The following is a 22,178-nucleotide window of genomic DNA, read 5'->3' as shown; positions in this document are numbered from 1 at the left end:
GTTATATTGGCTCACTATATGATGTATAACGTTACATACTATTACGATACAACGTATAACGTTATGAAAAATTTCGTAATAACGTATAACGGTATGTACTGTTACGTTATACCGAATAACGTTAGATTGGATCACTATATGACGTATAACGTTATATACTCTTACGTTGCAACGGATAACGTTATGTGCTATTACGTTATAACGTATAACTTTATATTGGATCACAATATGATGTATAACGTTACATACTATTACGTTACATCAAATATCGTTATATTGGGTCACTATATGACGTATAACGCTATATACTATTATGTTACAGCGTATAACGTTACATACTATTACGTTACAACGTATAACGTTATGTACTATTACGTTATAACGCATAACGTTTTGGACAATTTCGTAATAACGCACAACGTTATTTTGGACCACTATATGATGTATAACGTTATATAATATTACGTTAAAACGTATATAACGTTATATAATATTACGTTACAACGCAAAACGTTACGTACTATTACGTTACATCGAATAACGTTATATTGGACCACTATATAATGTATAACGTTATATAATATTACGTTAAAACGTATAACGTTATGTACTATTACGTTACAACGTATATCGTTATGTACTATTACGTTAAAACGTATAACGTTATGTACGATTACGTTATAACGCATAACATTATATTGGATCACAATATGATGTATAACGTTATACACTATTACGTAATAACGTATAAAGTTATGGACTATGAAGTTATAAGGTATAACCTTATATTGGATCACTAGATGATGTATAACGTTACATACTATTTCGTTACGTGGAATAACGTTAATAACGAATAACGTTATATTGGATCACTATATGATGTATAACGTTGCATACTAAAGTTTCCCGTTGACCGTGGATTCGTTACAGAACCCAAGAATATTATTTAAAGCATTTGTTTACTCATTAATCGTCTCGCGCTCGAAATTCAAACGACAATTCGACATATGTATATATTATTATATTATTATATATTATTATATTAAATCTTCAGTTGGTTTAGTTGAATGTTCAGTAATGTAATTTTCACAAGGTGGTTTTGTATATTAGATGAGTAGTTGTTCGATATAATAATATGTGTATATATATATATATACATTTCACAATGTAATTTTCCATTATGTAAAATATATATATATGCATATGTATATGTGCGTGTATTGTTATTCTCATTGTTTCTCGGATCGTTAATTGGTTGAATATTCCATAATGTGGATTTCGTATATAATTCTCTGGGTTCGTAGAAATGTAATTCTATATATTTATTTCTTTATTTATATATATATATATATATATATATATATATATATATATATATATATATATATATATATATATATATATATATATATATATATATATATATAATATATATATATATATATAAAAAAATATATATAATATATATAATATATATAATATATATAATATATATAATATATATTATATATATATATATATATATATTATGAATTTTTCCCAAAGATACGCGTACGCATGTGTATATCTATATATGTGTGTGTCGCAGAGCAATCTTGTATACAATTTTCACTTTTATTAGAATGCTGATGTAGTGTAGTATATTTTATTTCTTTTATATTTTATTATATTACCAATTATTCAGATTCACGAAGTAGGTCACACACACAGATATGCATACACGTTGTGTATATACATGTGTTTTCGCAGAGAAATCTCATACATTTGAATCGCGGCTTGTTTTATTTATTGGTTCATTTAATTATTTCATTTTATTTGTATTTTATATGTCGTTGCTGATTGGTTGTAGTGTTTCTTCTTATTGATTCATTTATTTCATTTTGATTGTCTGTCGTATAATTCTTTTTATTTTGCTTGGTTAGTTATTAGTTAATTTATTATTATTGGTCGTGTTTTAATTATTCATAAGTTATTGTTTCGTGGCGTCACGTGCGGAACGCGGGACGTGACATTATAACGTATGACGTTATATTGCATCACTATTTGACGTATAACGTTATATACTATTACGTTACAACGTATCGCGTTATGTACTATTGCGTAATAACGTATAACGTTATATACTATTATTACGTTACGTTATAACGTATACCGGTATATTGCATCACTATATGGCGTATAACGTTATTCAGTATAACGTTATAACGTATAACAGTATATACTATTAAGTTATAACGTATAACGGTATATTGCATCACTATTTGACGTATAACGTTATATACTATTACGTTACAACATATCGCGTTATGTACTATTGCGTAATAACGTAGAACGTTATATACTATTAAGTTATTACGTATAACGGTGTATTGCATCACTATATCTTTTTTTTTTTTTATTTATTGAAATTCACAATTTGTCCAATTTGGACATTTGGTGGAATTTTTTAACAGTTATATTAGCATGTTAGTGGTTACCCCCAGCGAGGTACCATCCTCGTATTTGCTAGGTTATGTCCTTTATAAGGGCTCCTCGGTGCTTCCTTTTTAGTCTTCTGTCCATGTTTATGGTTTTCTACGTTTCCGCAGCTAGCCGGTTTGGGTATATTGCTATTCTTGATTTGTATTTTTCTGAGTGTCTGCTAATTTCTTCCTTGACCGTTGGGATTCCCAGGTCCCTCCGTATGTCTTCGTTTCTGACTTACCAAGGTCCGTTTACTATTGTTCTATGCATTTTAGCCCATATTACCTCTATTTTATTTATATGGCTCATTGCTGCCGTCGCCCATAATGGTATTCCGTATGTCCAGATTGGGTTTATGATCGTTTTATATATTTTTAATTTATTTTCTATGCTTAATTTGTATTTTCGGCTTGTTAGCCAATGCATTTGTCTCCTTGTTTTCTGTATTTTTTCTACTATTGATTTGATATGTAGTTTCCATGTGAGTTGTGTATCTAAGTTGAGTCCAAGGTATTTGACATTCTTTGTTTGTGTTATATGCGTACCGTACAATAGGATGTTTGGTGGTATCTTTTATCGTAGCGTGAATGTAATATGTTTGCATTTATTGGGGTTTGCTTTTGTTTTTCTTGTAGCCAATTTTCTATTTTTGTGATATGTTCTTGTAATATTTTGACTGCCGTTTCTCGGTTGGAATTCCTGACTAGTATAGCTGTGTCGTCCGCGAATGTCAATACTGTGCTGTTGGTAGTTGTTGGTATGTTCGCCGTGTATAATGTGTATAGTATTGGGCCTAGGACGCTTCCTTGTGGTACCCCGGCCTTGATGTCTTTAACTTGAGAATGTGTGTCCTTGATTTTTATTACGAAGGTTCTGCAGCTTAGGTAGGATTTTATTAAGTGGTGTATTTGCTCCGGGAATTGTTTCCTAATTGTTTGTAGTAGACTTTCATGGTTAATTTTATCGAATGCTTTCTCTATGTCTATGAAGAGGGCTGTACAGTATTCCTTGTTTTCTAGTGCTACTATTATTTCGTTTATAAGCCTGTGCATTTGCTCTATCGTGGAGTGTTTGTTTCTGAAACCAAATTGGTGATCCGGTATTAGTTTCTTTGTCTCTATTATTGGTTTTATGCGGTCGTATATTATCTTTTCCAGCATTTTGGAAAATACTGGAAGCAGTGATATTGGTCTGTAAGATGCAGTTTGGTGCGGGTCTTTGCCTGGTTTATGTAACATTTTGATCTGTGCTAATTTCCATGGTTTGGGGAAGTATTGAATTCTTAGAATTGCGTTGAATATTACTGTTATTAGTCTTATTGCTTTTGGCGGAAGGTTTTTTAAGATTTTACCATTAATTAGGTCGATTCCTGGCGCTTTGTTGTTTTTTGTTTTATCAATTATGTTTCTAATTTCTTGTGCCGATGTTTTAGGTATGGTGTATTCCTTGTCGGCTGTGGTAGCTGTGGTTTGTGGATCCTCCTCCGTATGACTTTTGAGGTTGCTGTTGTTGGTAATGTGTGGTGTGAATGTGTTGTAGAGGTGGTTGGAGAATTCTTCAGCTTGTTCTTCGTTGCTTCTTGCCCATGTGTTATCTGCTTTTCTGATTGCCGGGACGGGTATTATTGGCTTCCTTATTTTTTTCGTGGCTTTCCATAGTGAATAGTTGGTGTTCTCGTGTGTGGAGAGTGTCCCTATGAACTTTGAGAATTCGTTATCGTTGTGCTCCTTTATTTTGTTTTTTATTTCCTTTGCGAGTTTGTTTAAGTGTTTTTTGTTTTCTCGGGTTCTGTATTTTTGCCATTTTGCTTTTGCTTTTCTTTTTTCTTTGATTTTGTCGAGTATTTCTTGCGGGATTGTTATTGTTTGTCTGCTGGTTGGTTCGGGAGTAGTGGTTGTCCTTGCTGCTTCCTGAATAGTTGCTGTCAATGTTGCTACTGCCTGTTCTATGTGTTCAGGAGTTTTTAACGGGATGTTGCAGTTTATTTTGCTTTCTATTATTTCTTTGAAAGTTTGCCAATTGGTGGTTTTATTGCATAGTGTTTCTGGTTTGCTATAGTGAATTGGTTTGTTTCTGTATTCAATTATTATGGGTGTATGATCGGAGCTGAGCTCGAGGTTGGGTGTTATTTTTAGTTTACTTGTGTTTAGTCCCCTTGTAACTGCGAAGTCCAGAAGATCTGGTTTTTTGTTCAGGTCAGTCAGCCAATGTGTCGGTGTTCCTGTGGATAATATATTGAGCGTGTGCTTTGAGTTGTAGTCTCCCGCTGCGATGTACTTGTCCCCTAGGTCCTGGAAGTATTCTTCCCACATTTGTGTTGTTATTTTGTGTCGCGGAGGCACGTATACTGCTGACAACTGGAAGTAGTTGCTGCTAGTTTGAACTGTAACGGTAGTTGCTTGTAAATATTCTTTATTAACTTGGCTGTGTAGATAATGTTTGATATCGTTTCTGACTATCACTGCTGTCCCTCCGTGAGCTTTTCCTGAGGGGTGTTTGGTATCATATATGGTGTAGTATGGTATTTTCATGTAGCTTTTTGTAGTGAAGTGTGTTTCTGAGACAAGTAGTATGTCTATATTGTTATTGTATATGAATGTTTTAATTTCAAGGGCCCGTTGTTGTAGGCTGTTCCAGGCTGCTATTTTTAGCGTGTCCGTTTTTATTTTTTGCTCAGAACGTTTGTAAGTAATTGTAGCATGACTGTGATTTATTGGGTTTGCTGTCTGAGTACTGCGTTTTGTTCGCTTATCATTCTGGTTAGCATTTCGATGTTCTTTATGGATTGTTTGAGCAGTTCTTTGATTTCTGCAGTGTCGTTGTTACTATTGTGGTATTAGTTGTCTGTGTGTGTCGATTGGCTCGTTACTTGAGCGTAGCTTAGACTACCAATGGTGTTGGTGCTGATGGGTTTAGTGTTTATTGCGTGCTCTGTATTTGGTATTATCTCGGGTTTTGTGCTGTCCTGTTGGGCTTGTATGTTAGTGATTGTCCTGCTTCGTAGGGGCGGGAACAGTTTGCATTGTAATTGTTTCCTAGCTTCGCAACCTTTATAACTGGCTGGGTGTTTTCCGTTGCAGTTGTAGCATCTAACCTCCTCTATTTTTCCCGTGGATGGCCAGTGTTTCGTAAGATGATTTTTTGCGCATTTAACGCATGCCGGGGTTCTATTGCAATAGTTTTTTGTGTGGCCGTATTGCTGGCACCTTATGCATTGTGGAATATCTTTTTTATGTCTAGGTGGCTCCACTTTTACTATTGTGTTTAGTAATTTTTCTATATCGTATATGTTTTTGTTGTTGTTTCTAGGTTCTAGTTCAACTAGGAATAGCGGTAATGGTTGTTTGGTATCGTACTTGTTAATGTTATTGACCTTACCTGGTGTCCGATTTTTGCAAGTTCTTCGCTTATTTTTTTCGCTTTTTGTTTTTGGGTGTAATCCCCTGATTACTGCTTTGTAGCTTTTGTCGGTTTTGAGCTGAAAGGTGTGATACGCTGCGTTTTTTTCCTTTAGTGATCTTGTCACTTTTCTGAATATTTCTGGGGTGTTGGTTTGCACTTTCACCTGGTCTATTTTTATCTGTTTGATAACATAGTTATCTTTCCCTGCAGTGTTGTTTAGTAGTTCGATGAGGGGGTCGATTATTTTCGCATCTATGTATATTGGTGGTGGTTTAGGAATGCGGTTTGTCGGACTTTCCGTTGGGTCCGTTGCTGCCTCTTCTGGCAGTGCGCTGAATGGATTATGCAGTTTGATATCTTGAAGCCATTGTTTTTTTTCAAGTGTTTCAGTTTTCCTCGCGCTTGCGAACGGGGTTACCTTCCGTTTTTTGCTGGAATTTGCCACCGTCCAGCTTTCTTTGTGGTGTATTGGTTCGTTGTCCTCTCCGTCGGATTGTGTTGTTTCCATGATATCGTCTTTTTTCTCTACATATGTAGAGTCTGTAGCTCTATTTATAAAATATGTGTCTCCTGAGTTGGTTATTTTTATTGGTGGAATCTGCATGATTCCACGTTTTGTCAATGGGCGTTTACTTTGTCGCTTTCTCTTCCCTCTTGCCGCACTTTCACTGGAGCACTGTTTCGCACGTCCGTTTAGGTCGCCTGCACAAGCGGAACTGATAGCAGAGCAATAAATGAATTTAGTTTTGTTGCATCTAGTCTCCAATGCTCTAAATTCTTCTTCTTCCATACATTTTATTATATGATCCCTTATACAATGATCAATGATAAGATAAAATGCCGTCTTTACTCGTCCTTCCATAATATGCCGTTTAGCATATCCATAAAAATATTATGGACTGATGTCCTGCCAGGTTTGGGACTTGCATCTATTTCTCTCCAAACTGTCCCATCGAGTCCAGTTTCGATACGTTGGTTCTCTACATCAGGCTCACCCTTTGTTGTCAACGATAATTTCTTTCCTTTTTGCCCCGGACTTATTTATAATATTCAACTCTGATTCGATTGTAAACAGCTTTTCATGTGTTTCCATGCCGTTTTCAGTTGCTGAAGTTACTTGTTCATCACACACTGAGCAGTCTTCTTCTATGTCCTTCTTCTATGTCTTCTATGTTTTTATAACTTTTTTTTAAAGTCTTGACATTTCTAGGGTAAATATTTATCGCAGAATAATACCATATACGGAATACAAAATTATTGTCAAATTTGATATGCTTTACTTTTCCTTTTATAACTACTTTACGCAAACCTCTTTGAGATGCTTTCTCAGGGTGAAGTTGGGAAAGCTTTTCCCGTATTTTATCGCAATAAGCAATAACCTTAAGAAACTTCTCGACTTTTAAAGTGTTTGTAACAATGGACTGTAAAAAATGCTAAATTTTATAGCGGTTCCTTAGGATTATTATGGGCCTGAATTGATATGTCTCGACAGCTGGTGTCCATCTTTATCGCGGGATAGATTATGTTTTATGACAACAGCTATTATTATTTGTTATTACTGATTTTGTTTGTCCTTTGACTTTGAGATAGCCTTTTATTTGTACTGATTGTATTTATTTTAAGAATAACGAAAATATTTTTTCGAACGGTCAAAATGACCGTCCACGGTAGGCAAGGCAAAGTACAAATTTTTCACAGAAAATAAAAGAGCAAACTAAAGGTAAATACCGAAAAATATATTGTATGCATGTTTTAGGAAAAGTCAGAAATTATGAAGAGATATAATAAAGTTTAAATATGATTAAATTTGTGTAGAAGTCGCGAGAGTGGTCAATTTGACGGCGCCGGTAGGATTAGTATTAAATAAGGTGACAGTTATGGATATCTTTACACAAATAGTTATAGTTCGACGTAATACAGTGCAACGTAACGACCAAAATCGCTGGGAAAATTTAAAAAAAAATCGTTCTCCTCGGCCACCATTCAAGGCTCAGCTGAGAACTGGCACGGACTAGGGGAATGCGACTGTCGAATTAAAACAAACCATTGCGAGGGTGTTAAGGCAATGTGATTTCTGCCGAGTGCTCTGAATGACGACGTGAAGAAATTGAAACAAGCGAAAGTGCTGGTAAACGGCGGGAGTAACTATGACTCTCTTAATGGGTATCATCGAGGTACGACGTTGCGCACGGCGCGCGTGCGTAGCGAAACGTATATCTTTGAACAGAAACTTTCTTTAAATTAATGACAAAATGAAAATAAAGCAAATATATGTAAGGAAATATAAAGTATATGTATAGCATGGAAATGGAAAATAAAGAAAATATATGTAAGGAAATATAAAGTATATGTATAGCATGGAAATGGAAAATAAAGAAAATAAAGAAAGTATATGTTACGTCGCGTGAAAAGGTCCACGCAACCTCCTTCATTGTCTAACCGTCAAGGCCCAAGCATAATTAGAGAGACGAGGTTATATAAGAATAATAAATACCACATCGAGAGATTACGAATTTACCACACCTACAATGGTAATTAAAGAATTTGAAAACCTCACCTCGCTCCCTAGCATGACGTGCAATGCGATTTCGAAATCTAAAGAAATCAGGCTCGACAAAATAATTGAATTACTACGACTTGAATACTTGAACAAAGAGGAGAGAAAAAACGGAAAAATCAAGATAGATTTCATATTCCAGGAGACACGTTGGAAGGAACTGAAATTCTAGAGCATCGAATTATTACAACGGATGATATACCGATCAATATTAAACAGTATCGTTACCCACCTGCACATCGAGAAGAGATAAATCGTCAAATTCAAGAATTACTGGATACTGATGTTGTAACAGTTCGTTCGTGAGTGCCGAGGCGTGCAGACGTGTGTCCAGTGCCCGGCAAAGTCCACAAAGCAGCAGTGACCATCCAGTTGCTGCTGAGTGCCGAGACGTGCAGACGTGTGCCCAGTGCCCTGTGAAGTTCACAAAACTCCACGTGACGCCCATCTGTCGAAAGCGAATCCAACTAACCTAGCCAGGGGTTAACAGCCTCTCGACTAGTTCTTTCACACTGAATTAACTAGCTCGATGATGGCTCTATCATTTCCAACAGGCTCCCCGGAGCTAAATTATCACACCGCCATTTTTCCTCCCCCGTGGCAAGAGGGCAACACATCCATCCTGGTAAACGACCAGCACACGAAAAAACGGAAGCTCGAACCGACCAAGACAAACGTAAACAAGAATCAAACCAAACCATCAGCCAGCCAAGTGACCACCTACAATAGATTCTCAATACTGGAGTCCACGGAAGACTCCATGATTACAACCGAAAAGGTAAACAACCTCCATAATCAAAGAATTCCCCCTCCCCCACCGATATTCATAAACGACGTAATCGACATTCAGTCAATGATTAAGACTATCGAAAAAGAAATCAGCAAAGAGGACTACAAGTTAAAGATTAACAACAACCACGTGAAAATACTGCCGACCCACCCAGACGCCTATAGAAAGTTAACCAAGCTATTAAAAACATTAAACGCTAAATTCCACACATACCAGCTCAAACAAGAAAGACCATTTCGAGTGGTGCTACGCAACATCCATCACTCAGTTGATCTAGACGAACTAAAGTGCGAACTGTCAAACCACGGCCACGAAGTAACTAATATCAGCAACATTAAGCACAGAATCACAAAAAACCCACTATCCTTATTCTTTATAGACTTAAAACAAAAAACAAACAACAAAGAAATCTACAATATCAATCGGCTGATGAACTCCATAGTTAAGTTCGAGCCACCTCTTGTAAAGAAAGAAATAGTACAATGCAAAAGGTGCCAAAGGTACGGCCACACGCAGAAATACTGCAATCACAACTTCCGGTGCGTAAAATGTGCAGGTAATCACCCCACTGACCAATGCACTAAACCCCCGGAAACCCCCGCCAAGTGTATCCACTGTCAAGGAGAGCATCCTGCGAACTACAAAGGCTGCTCAGCCTACAAATCGCTACATAATATAAGGTATCCAAAACTGAGACCCAAGGACACAAACATACAAGAACCTAAACCCCAAAAACTCACCTCACCAACAGTATCCTATGCGAAGGCAACGCAAGGAAACGTATACAACTCGAAAACACACAGTGTACACACAGAAAATAGAATTCCCACCCCACAAAGCACAGACAACTTTACCAGACTCGAAAAACTTATCGAGAAACAAACTGAGCAAATTAACAACTTGCTGTCACTACTCACACTCTTCATGGACAAATTCATAAGCACAGAAGCAAAATAAAACCAATGCGAATAGCTCTGTGGAACGCCAACGGTCTAGCTCAGCACAAATCTGAGCTAGAACTATTCTTAAAACAACAGCAAATCGATGTGATGCTCATATCCGAAACCCATTTCACCGACAAAAACTACCTCAAAATACACGGCTTCAACTTCTACCACACCCGACACCCCAGCGGAAAGGCCCACGGCGGCACCGGAATCATAATCAAAGCAAACATCAAACACTACGAACTTCCACCATTCCAGAAAGACTACCTCCAAGCAACAAACGTAGCAATAGAAGACTATCATGGTACAATCACCACCTCAGCTGTATACTGCCCTCCCAGACACTCCATCGCCAAAGAAGACTTCGACCACTTCCTGGACACCCTGGGCAACAGATGCATAGCCGGAGGAGACTACAACGCTAAACACACCCAATGGGGTAGCAGACTGGTTACAGTAAGAGGCAAAAACCTCCTCAACAGCATAATATCCAACAACCTCAACTACCTTACCACATACGAACCCACACACTGGCCCACCGACACAAACAAAATACCCGATCTCCTTGATTTCTTCATAACTAAAAATATCTCGCCAAGACACGTCCAAATCAATTCCTCGGCTGATCTCTCCTCTGATCATTCCCCCGTGATAGTAACAGTCAGTTCAACTATCATCGAGAATACACCTAATGGCTCCATTCATAACCAACACACCAACTGGCAGCTCTTTAGAGAAGCCTTTACCCACACAACTTCAGCCTCAACCTCACTAAAAACCAATGACGAAATCGAAGCAGCCACGGAATACCTAAATGAGAGCATAATAAACGCTATCCGCGTCTCCACACCGGCAAAAACGTCCATCAGCAATCACGAATACCCCCAGTACATACTAAAAAAAATAGCAGAAAAACGTAGACTAAGAAGGATATGGCAGACCCATAGAACACCGGAGGACAAACGCAAACTAAACAACGCAACTAGAAAACTATCCAAAACCATAAAGAACTACAATAATGACCGTTTTCACAAATATCTCGCCAGCCTGTCCCCCACAGCCGACTCAAACTACTCACTATGGAAAGCCTCCAGGAAACTCACGCGCCCCCCACAAATAATACCTCCAATCCGCCGCCCGCAGGGTGGATGGGCGCGTAGCCCTATAGAAAAAGCCAACCTATTTGCCAAACACTTGACTGAAGTATTCCAACCCCATTCCTCCATAGCCGCAGCGGACGTCACCGAATACCTGCACACTCCCTTCCAAATGTCCCCTCCTATCCAACCCTTCACTTCTGCAGAGATCATAGAAGCAATCAGTCGCCTAAACCCCAAGAAAGCAGCAGGTCACGACCTAATAGGAAATAAAGCAATCAAGGAAGTCCCCATAAAAGGGATTGCACTCATCGCATCAATCTTTAACGCCATCCTCCGCCTTGAACACTTTCCTAAGGCGTGGAAAATCTCACTAATCACCCTCATCCCCAAACCCGGTAAACCAATATATGAAGCCAGCTCCTATCGCCCAATCAGTCTCTTACCTACCCTGTCTAAACTATTCGAGAGGATGCTCACGAACCGTCTCCTTCCACTCCTAGAAGAATTGAAAACTCTCCCAGATCACCAATTCGGCTTCCGAAAACAACACTCAACAGTAGAGCAAATCCACCGCATAACCCACATGATCAGCCAAACCCTTGAAAAGGAAAAATACTGCTCAGCCGTATTCCTAGACATCCAACAGGCATTCGATAAAGTATGGCATGAAGGGCTACTCTACAAGCTTAAAAAAATCCTACCCCACCCATACTACTCCATCTTAAAATCCTACCTAACCAACAGACAATTCATAGTCAAATGTCTAGGCGCCACTTCCGCAACATTCCCAATAGAATCCGGCATACCGCAAGGTAGTGTCCTCGGACCCCTACTATTCTCCATCTACACTGCCGACTTACCCATATCAAACGAGGTAACAATAGCAACATCTGCCGACGACACAGCACTATTAGCTACCCACGCAGACCCGGCAATTGCCTCATCCACTCTCCGGCGAAGTCTCGACTCCATGGAAAAGTGGTTCCAAAAATGGGGCTTTAAAATAAACGAAAAAAAATCCTCCCATGTAACCTTCACGCTCCGAAAACAAACCTGTCCCCAGGTCACCATTAACAACACAATAATCCCAAGCAAGGACTCCGTAAGATACCTGGGCATGACCCTGGACAGGAGGCTAACCTGGAAAAAACATATCTCGGAAAAAACAAAGCAACTAAAGGAAAAACTAAGAAAATTCTATTGGCTCACGGGCCGACGCTCCAAACTAAACATACAGAACAAAATAACCCTCTACAAGGCCGTAATAAAACCTGTCTGGACCTACGGAATCCAACTATGGGGAACAGCAAGTAACTCCAGCATTGAAATACTCCAACGCTTCCAATCGAAAACGCTAAGATCCCTATTAAATGCACCCTGGTATGTTACCAACGAAACAATACACCGAGACCTCAAGATACCTACAGTCAAAGACGAAATACACAAGTCCAGAAGCAGATATAACACAGGAGTCAACAACCACCACAACCCACTAGTCACCCAACTACTGGACACGACGGACCAGATCCGCAGACTAAAAAGAAAATACCCACTAGATTAAATCCTTAGTCCTACTAGAATCAACAATATAAAGCTATTATAATCCATGTCATTGTATCACGCCAAATTAAGTTACTGAAAATTCTCAACGAGAATTGATTGTAAATATTCTAATAAATAAAAAAAAAAAGATTTGGCATCAGGCTTCCACCAGATCCGAGTGGCACAGGAGAATGCCCACAAGACAGCATTCTCAACACCGTACGGTCACTTTCAGTTCAAGCAAATGCCTTTTGGATTAAAAAATGTCCCAGCTACATTTCAAAGCTTGATGAACTCAGTGCTATCAGGATTGCAAGGAGTAGAACTATTCGTCTATCTGGACGATATAGTGATTATTTAAGATCTCTTCATGAACATGAAAGTGCATTTAACAAATTAATGGAAAGATTAAGACAGGCCAGGTTACGATTACAGCCTGATAAGTGCGAATTCCTACGACATGAAGTTATTTGGGACATACAATCAGTGAAGATAGTGTAAAAAAAAAAATCGAGGCGATATCGAACTTTCCACGACCAAAGAAAGCAAAGAATATCAAGCAATTTCTGGGGTAGAAAGACATCATCTTTAAATGGTTGGAAAATCAAGAAAATGCATTCAACAATTTGAAAATAGCATTAACGACAAAACCTATTCTACAATATCCGGTTTTTTCCAAACCCTTCAACCTCACGACAGACGCATCAGGATATGCAATAGGCGAAGTCTTGAGCCAGGGACCGATTGGAAAGGATTTGCTAATCGCGTATGCCTCTAGACTACTAAACTCCGCAGAACAAAACTACACCATAGAAAAAGAGTGTCTAGCAATCGTCTACTGCGCGATGCATTTCAGACCATATCTGTATGGTAGGAAATTTACTATAGTAACAGACCTCAAACCGTTAGTATGGATGAATCCATTAAGGATCCCACGTCGAGAATTTGGAAATAGAAACTGAAATTATCAGACTTCGAGTTCGATATCCAATACAAAGAAGAACGAACAAATGCAAACGCAGTTGCATTGTCCAGAAACCCCCCAGAGGTGTGCCTGCCAATCAGGAAGCGAGAAGAAGACTCGCCAGATCGATGTCCACATTTAAAAACATTTCAATTGGATTCCTCAACCGAGGACTCTCTCATATTTGAAGCTAAACCACATGTCTTGCCTCAGTTCTATGATCCGAGAAAACAAGGAAAAGCCTTTACTCGAAAACACCTTGCCATAGAAGAAACACCCGTAAAATATTTTGACCAAGCATTAGCCGAAATTGACGTAAACGCAAACGAGGAAATAACCACTGAAGAGATAAAGGACATCGATAAAACGAGTGAAGAAGAACTCTCTATAACAATTTCCGAACAATTCAGCAAGAAGGAAAAGACGCGAGACCTGCGGTACTTGCGGAACTAAAAATTTCGGAAACGCAAGGCTCGATTACGAGAGTAAATGATCATAAAGTAATATTCGTCGATATACAGGGCGCTCCGATAGATAAAGGAGCCTTAGAAACGAAGAAAGCAGGGAAACTGCCGCATTATGAAGACCTAATGTTGGAAAGAGCAAGGTTGAATCAAGACTCCGGAAAATACATCGTATACCTACCCATAAAGGAAGATCCGTATAACGCCAGAAAATTTACTAAATTCATTGGGATCCTTACTGGACGTAGTAAATGAAAAACAATTAACGTCCTTTAGCATTAGCAGAGGAAATTTGGAAGTAATACCCTGGCGACACACAATCAGGAAATTGAAGGGAGTATTTATGGAAAAAACCATAACTATCGCCATCTGCACTGGGGAAGTAATCACACCACCAGTTGAAATGCGAAATAATATAATACGAGAAAAACACGAATCATGTTTAGCGGGACACAAAGGAATAACAAAGACCTATCAAAGAATACGACAACATTATTACTGGGAAAATATGAAGAAGGAAATTCAAGAATATGTAAGAATGCAGAGGATGCCAGTTAAAGAAATTAACAAGAATAAAGACGAAGCAACCGATGGTACTCACAAACACACCAGGTAAAGCTTTCGACAAAATTAGTATGGATATTGTTGGTCCATTACCAAAGACACTGTAGCGGCACTCGACAAGCCAAATACCAATTGTTACGGTTTGCCGATCATCTTTCAAATGAAGCATTCAAGTAAACTTTAATTTGTGGCGGCATCGACGACGGAACTTTCCAACGGCTTCGCGATACAAAGAGCTATGCCGTCAAAGCGCAATACCGACGTGCCCAATCTACCATCGATATCTCTATATTTCTTTCGCCGAATTCTCAGAAGAACGCATACGCGGCGACCGCCGCGGTACATCTAATAAACACACGTGTAGTAGGGATATCGAGGGGCGACAAAGGAAAGACTCCGTGGTTTCGAACAAACAGTCTATCTCAAGCTGCGAAGTACGACAGGTCCCGCTATAAGCAAACCATTAACCAAATCTTGAACTTGTAATCTCTAACCGACATCTGTACCGTGCTTTCGGCGCGCTAGTGTATACCACAGACTTAAGCAAATAAATTATTATTGTTAACAACACGAGTGATTCTTCTAGACCTATCACGCCCATCACCTCAACACAAAAGGGAAATGAATATATATTAATTATTCAAGATTTATTGACAAAGTATTCGATCGGGATTCCGATGGAAGGGATCTCTTCAGCTGAGATAACAAACGTTTTCGTAAAACGATTTATTTGCCGATTCGGGTCACCGATAGCCATTCTTGCCGACCAGGAAGCGAACTTTACATCTTCGCTGATAAAGAAAGTAGCAAAGAGATTTCGCATCAAACAATACACTATGTCGGCATACCACCTACAAAGCAATAGTTCAATCGAAAGATCTCACCATCTATTAACCGAATATCTCAAGTTATACATCGAAAATTCCAGAAACGGGGACGAGTGGGTAGAATTAGACATGTTTTCTTATAACTCCCCTGTACTCCACGAATTAGTCTTTGGGCACTTGGCCGGAGAACCCTGTTACGTCGCGTGAAAAGGTCCACGCGACGTCCTTCATTGTCTGACCGTCAAGGCCCAAGCATCGTTAAAGAAACCCTCAATAAACCTAAGGCCCCGCCATAAACCGAGTCTTATTAGTTGGCAGGAAGCTTTAATCCTGCAAGTATTTTCGGTTTATAACTGGTACTTAAAAAGTCCTTCGGTCTACTGTACATTCTGCCAAATTACGGAGAAAGGAAGTAGTTACCTAATGGGAAAAACGAAATAATTGCCTAACGGAAAGGCTGGTTTTTCCCATAAATAATGTCGCCCATGAATCACGTTGGTAAGAGGCTTCTTCCTCTCATCTTCCTTCCCAGCATCGGTCATAACCAATCGGCATCGCGGATCATTGCCCTCATTTTCCTAACTAAAAATGTAAGCAACGAATCCGCGTTCTTTGTTCAAAGGGCACATCCATACCAAGCTTTCCTCTGTAATCACATCAGAACAAACTTCAGAGTTCCTTCGGCTCTCACAGTGCCTCCAGTTCCGAGAGTTCCTTACTTCTCACAGTGCCTACAAGGCCTAGAGTTCCTTCGGCTCTCAAAGTGACTACAGTTCCGAGAGTTCCTTTGGCTCTCACAGTGCCTCAGTTCCGAGTTTTCCATCGGCTCTCACGGTGCCTAGAGTTCCTACAGTTCCTTCATCTCTCCGACTGTTCCTACTGCTCCGACTGTTCCTACTGCTCCGACTGTTCCTACTGCTCCGACTGTTCCTACTGCTCCGACTGTTCCTACTGCTCCGACTGTTCCTACTGCTCCGACTGCTCCTACTTCTACGCCATCAGGAGAGTCACTATATTGGTTCTCATAACCAGCGAACAGTCAAGGACAACATATATACGGATTCTCTCAACTAAGAATAATCGTTCTCTTCGTTACCTGTATTTTAATCAACGGCGTTACTATTTTGTGTGATTGTATAAAGTGTTGGAAATACATAATTTATAATTCTGTGAATCACAGTGTTATACTAACTGAATCACCCCTATTATCCTAACCGAAATCAGGGGATCGAACTATTCGTGGTGTCGATTATTATAATCATAACGGGAATTTACGACTCCCGTTGACGTGTATTCTCGCGACCGCGTCTCCCCGCGATAGCTCGAAAATACAAACCCACTGGCGAAATGATAATCGAAAAGAACATGGAACCAACATATGCAGAATATCTCAGAGACCTGTTCGATAAAATCAACACCTTGCAGCAAATAGCAAGAGAAAATTTGATAAAATCCAAATTAAAGTCAAAAGAATATTACGACAGACGAATCAATCCGCAAAATTTCAAAATAGGTATATCTACTAAAGGAACCTAGCAAAGCAAAATTTCCTAATCAATATACAGGACTGCATAAAGTATTAGAAATTTTGCAGAATCAAAACGTCAAGATTGAAGTGAAGGGGATTCCGCGAACACTACACTTGAACAAGTTAAAACTAGCACACAACCGAAATAGACAAAACGATTATATAGAATAGCCAAACCGATTTCAAGAGGCAACATAGTATGGTAGTATATAGTATAACACTGCTTGTCGAATAATGAAGATAGCAGAAACCCAAAAGGAAAAAAAAAGAAATTACTATGTATTTTAGCCACTATTTAAATATAAAATACGTTAATTCAATAAAATAAACAAAGATATTGGAAGAAATTAAAAAGATAAAAGTACCTTATAAATCAATGAGGCTTGTAGATAAGTAATTATTCGTAAAAAGAAATGTATGTGCAGGAATTCCACAGGGATTGGTTATGGGTCCATTTTTGTAAAACATAGTATACGACGATCAGCTGAAACAATTTAAAAAAAAAGAAAGAAAGAAAAGAATATTAAATATTTATAACAATATTAAAGTTAAACTAAAAGAAATGATGATAACTGTTAATAATTGATGTTCGACAACAGACTTACAGTTGGCCAATGAAAAAAAAACTGAGACCACTTTACTTACAGGTATGAGAATACCAAAAGTAATAAAAATTAAGATTGACAATTATAACCTGAGAAAATTAAAAAAAAGAATGTTATAAAATACTTTGGACTAGAACTTGATAATAATAGGAAATTCACTACTCACATCGAAAAAAGGTATACACAAAAGCCGAAACAGTTATGAAAAGCTTACTACCAAATTTAAGTGAATACATACGGAATATTGAAGCACACACTAGTGGAAGAGTTAAGAAGGCAACAGGAAACTGAAAAACCAAGAACAATTAGTGACATTATAACAAAATAACTCAACGTTGACGCAACAGTTTTCGCGAGGAAGAAAAAGAACAAACTATGCGGATACTAACGAACTATGGGATTTTTTTTTTTTACATACTTACAAATCTAACATAAATAAAAGTAGTCATAATAAGTGCTGACAATGTAATGAAGAACCAGATGATGCCGAACATGCACTGTGCATGTCCTACGTGAGCGATGCAGCGTATAGACTTGGAGAATAAAGTCAGAGAACCTATAAGCAGTAATAATATAGTGAACAAAGTTTTAACTAATAAGATATGGACTAGTTTCAAACTGTATTATGAAGTAACAACCACTTAATAAGAAAAAATAAAATGGCCAATAAGTATAGAAAGAGGTTAGAAATCAATTAAGATAGGTTAACCGAATATCAACAACATAAACGACTGGAATAAGAGGATAATATATTGCATTAACCTATATAATATTATTATACTAAATTTGATATATAGAAATATTACAATACACAATAGTAGTCGTTGACACGATACACTATAAACGTATTAAATTAAACAAATTAAATAGCAATTTTAATACTTACAGATATAGGATAAATAGAAGTACTCATAATAAGCGTTGAGAGTGTAACAAAGAACCAGACGATGCCGAACACGCACTGTATAAATGTTTCAAGCAAGCAACGCAGCGTTGGAGAAATAGAATCGGAGAACCTATGAACAATAATAATTCAATAAACAAGCTCTATCTAATAATATATAGATTAGCTCCAAAAATTATACCATACAAAGATGAAATAACAGCAAATTACAAGTACAAAGTAATGGAAGGAAATAGAAACAGCCAATAAATATAGAAATATGTCAGAAATTAATCAAGACAGATTAACTGAATATCAACGACAACATGATTAAAATAAGGAATTATTATATTGTATTGACCTATTATAGTATTATTATATTGAATCTGGTATAAAGAAATAAGGTTATACTATACAATAGTGACCGATGATACAATACATTATGCACATATTAAATTAAACCAATTAAACAAAAGCTATATAAATATAAACAACTCATAACCAAGCAGCGAAACAGGGCTATTAATAATTTATAGATTTCAACAGCACTACAATCCACGTGCTATTATATTAAAATAACATACTGTATATATACACATTATAAGGAACTCAAAAACAATATTATTGTCATTACAATATTCAATTGCACTAAAATAAAGTTAAAAATAAGTAACAGATAAATAATCATTCCAGTATTGAATAAAAAGTTATAAAACACTGAAAACATTCACAAGCGGACATTTTAGAAGTAATAGTGATCGTCGTGAGCACGAAGTAACTTTTACGCATGCGCAATGAAATACATACAATAATTATATACACTATAATAAACACAAAATAATACTACTCCCATTTTAATTACACATCATCTACTAAAATAAAGTTACAAATAATTAACAAATAAATAATTAATTCGATATTAATAAAAGTCACTATATACTAGGGACATTCACAAGCGGCTATTTTGAAAGTGATGCTGATCAACACATGTATGCAGTAACTTTTATACGTTGCAAAATAAATTATATTTTCGATGAAGAAATAAATATTTAATAAGATGATAATACAAATGGAAGATTGTAACAAGGAAAAAAATGAATAATAATTATTACAATACAATACATCATTATTATATGGTAACAGGAATATTAAAAATTAATAGAGATCAGCCATGAGAAATGAAAAATAAATCAAAATTTTGCAACTAATTGCAATTAACTATTAAACTACTAACTATTCACGATTGAGGAATTAATGGAGAAGAATATGTAATATATAAGAAGCCAAGAGACAGCGGACATTATCCCTGAGTAATAATACACGTGACTATACATTGACAACATTAATTAAACAAAAAATGGCACAAAAGAACAAGATTAAAAACAACGATTACAAAAACACGATAGTAATGAAACTTTGTGTGTTTGTGTGTGTGTGTGTGTGTATGTGTCCCGTACGTACCGTAACGAAAAAATGAAATACAATATGTACATAGCGCGAGTGGCGATTCGAACACACAAACCAACGCACGGTACAACAAAAATAAAAACACTTTAATAAAAGATTAACTACATGTAGACACAAATAAAAATACAATTAAACAAGGACGACTAGTAGACCAACAAAATAGGGATGTATATATATGTCGGAGATGAAAGGACACCGGAGCTATTCCTTTGGAATTTTGGCAAAAACCCCTTAACACTTCAATCCAGATTCTAACATAGCCGTAATTAAGCAGTTGTTGTTATTCAATCCGATAGTATTTGTTCGAGATTTGTGATAATGAACTTGGACTCGAGGCGACAACCAGTCGCCGCATATAACCGCGGTCAAGGAATGAACGTTTTGCCTAACAAAGGTATGGAGTAATAGTATAGCCCTCCTAAGAATAAAAAGAAATAGTTGTAGCGGCACTCGACAGTAAACATTCCAACGGTGTCTGCGCCGTTGCTCGCCACACGCAGATCCTATACTTCGGGTAAGATGATTGCCAGATGTCGACGCATCTCCACAGTACATGTTCAGCTAGTCTGAGGACCCGTTACAAATCTTAAGATTTAGTTAACTAAAGTCCTTCAAATAGACAAACAGTCTCTGTCCCAACTACAGGAAGATAGGGGCAATCTATTTTTCTCACGAACAACGCTGGCAACTTTCCCTCAAAGTTTGCTGATGAGTGCCGAAGAGTGCAGATGTGTGTCCAGTGCCCTGTAAAGTTCACAAAACAACAAGTGACGCCCATCTGTCGAAAGCGAATCTAACAAACCTAGCCAAGTGTTCGCAAACGTGCTAGTGAAAAATCCAACGCTACTAAGCTCTGACCCGAATCACAGCATCTCGACTAGTTATTTCATATTGAATTAACTAGATCGATGATGGGCCAATCATCTCAAACGGGCTCTCCGGAGCTAAGTTACAACAGCGCCGCTCTTCCTCCCCCGTGGCAAAGGGGCAAAACATCCCTCTTTGCAAACGACCCGCACACAAAGAAACGCAAGCTGGAAGCATTCGAGACAAATGCGAACAAGAGTCAAACCAACCCATCAGCTAGCCAAGTGACCATCCACAACAGGTTCGCGATACTGGAGACAACAGAAGACGCTATGGACATAACCGAAGCGGTAAATGGACAACATATCCAAAAAATTCCCCCTCCCCGGCCAATTTTCATTGACGATGTCATTGACATTTAAACGATGACAGAGACTATCGAAAAAGATATCAGCAAGAAGGAATATAAATTGAAAATCAGTACCAACCGTGTAAAAATTCTACCGGCCAACCCAGACGCCTATAGAAAATTAACAAAGTTGTTAAAAACCCTGAATACCAACTTCCACGCTTACCAGTTCAAGCAAGAAAGCCATCACACCGACTAACGTAACCCCTGCAATTAATAATTTCTTTTTGCGCGCGCGCGCAGGAGGAAATGCGAACTACCCATACCCAGTGGTCGCTCGGCTGGATGGATACGCTACTAATCCATTAAAAATCCTTCCTTTTCCTATTCTAATAGGTATTTCAATCATGCCGGCACCGCCAATTCGGCATTACTATAACATGATGTTTCTTATACCTTATTATTCACTTTATGACATAGACATCTGTATTTTCTGTCAGGGACAAAATTAAAATAAAATTACGTATTGCACAACCGGATTAGAAACCAAAGACGTTGATTTCTTTGCACTCATAATCAGAAAAACTCGAAATAACAATAAAATAGACTCACGAATACCAGGTATGTAAATATGAAACTGGAATTTTTGTATTGAAAATACACGTTTATTGTATGAAAATGATTAAAAATATTTTATTCGAAGTATTGCCCATCGCTAGCTATACATTTTTCCCACCTGTCTGGCAATTGGTGGATGCCACACCAAAAAAACTGTCGCTCTTTTGAGGCAAACCAGTCATCGAGCCATTTTCGTACATTTTCGTAAGAAGTGAAGTGCTGGTCAGAAAGTGCGTGTCCCATCGATGCAAATAAATAGTAATCGGACGGAGACAAGTCTGGTGAGTAAGCCGCGTGCGGA

The 22,178-nt window shown here is 37.7% G+C and overlaps 1 long non-coding RNA gene across 3 annotated transcripts; it reads right to left on the bottom strand.

Annotated features, from left to right (window-relative positions):
* Positions 1 to 15,369: 15,369 nt before the first annotated feature.
* On the bottom strand, positions 15,370 to 19,539 carry LOC105666769. Of its 3 annotated transcripts, none has more exons than XR_007224092.1 (6): positions 19,221 to 19,539; positions 18,640 to 18,769; positions 18,176 to 18,309; positions 17,514 to 18,040; positions 16,340 to 16,716; positions 15,370 to 16,266 (listed from the first exon to the last, which is right to left on the bottom strand). It is a non-coding gene; the product is annotated as an uncharacterized LOC105666769 (long non-coding RNA). The 3 variants fall into 3 exon arrangements; XR_007224093.1 differs by having other exon boundaries at positions 15,370 to 16,716; positions 17,514 to 17,632; positions 17,992 to 18,040; positions 19,221 to 19,532; XR_007224091.1 differs by having other exon boundaries at positions 15,370 to 16,716; positions 19,221 to 19,537.
* Positions 19,540 to 22,178: the final 2,639 nt, after the last annotated feature.

The sequence above is a fragment of the Bombus terrestris genome, chromosome 5 (assembly GCF_910591885.1).
Source record: "Bombus terrestris chromosome 5, iyBomTerr1.2, whole genome shotgun sequence".
Lineage (NCBI taxonomy): Eukaryota > Metazoa > Arthropoda > Insecta > Hymenoptera > Apidae > Bombus > Bombus terrestris.
Note: the sequence above shows the minus strand (reverse complement) of the source record. Positions and strands in the feature narration are given on the sequence as shown.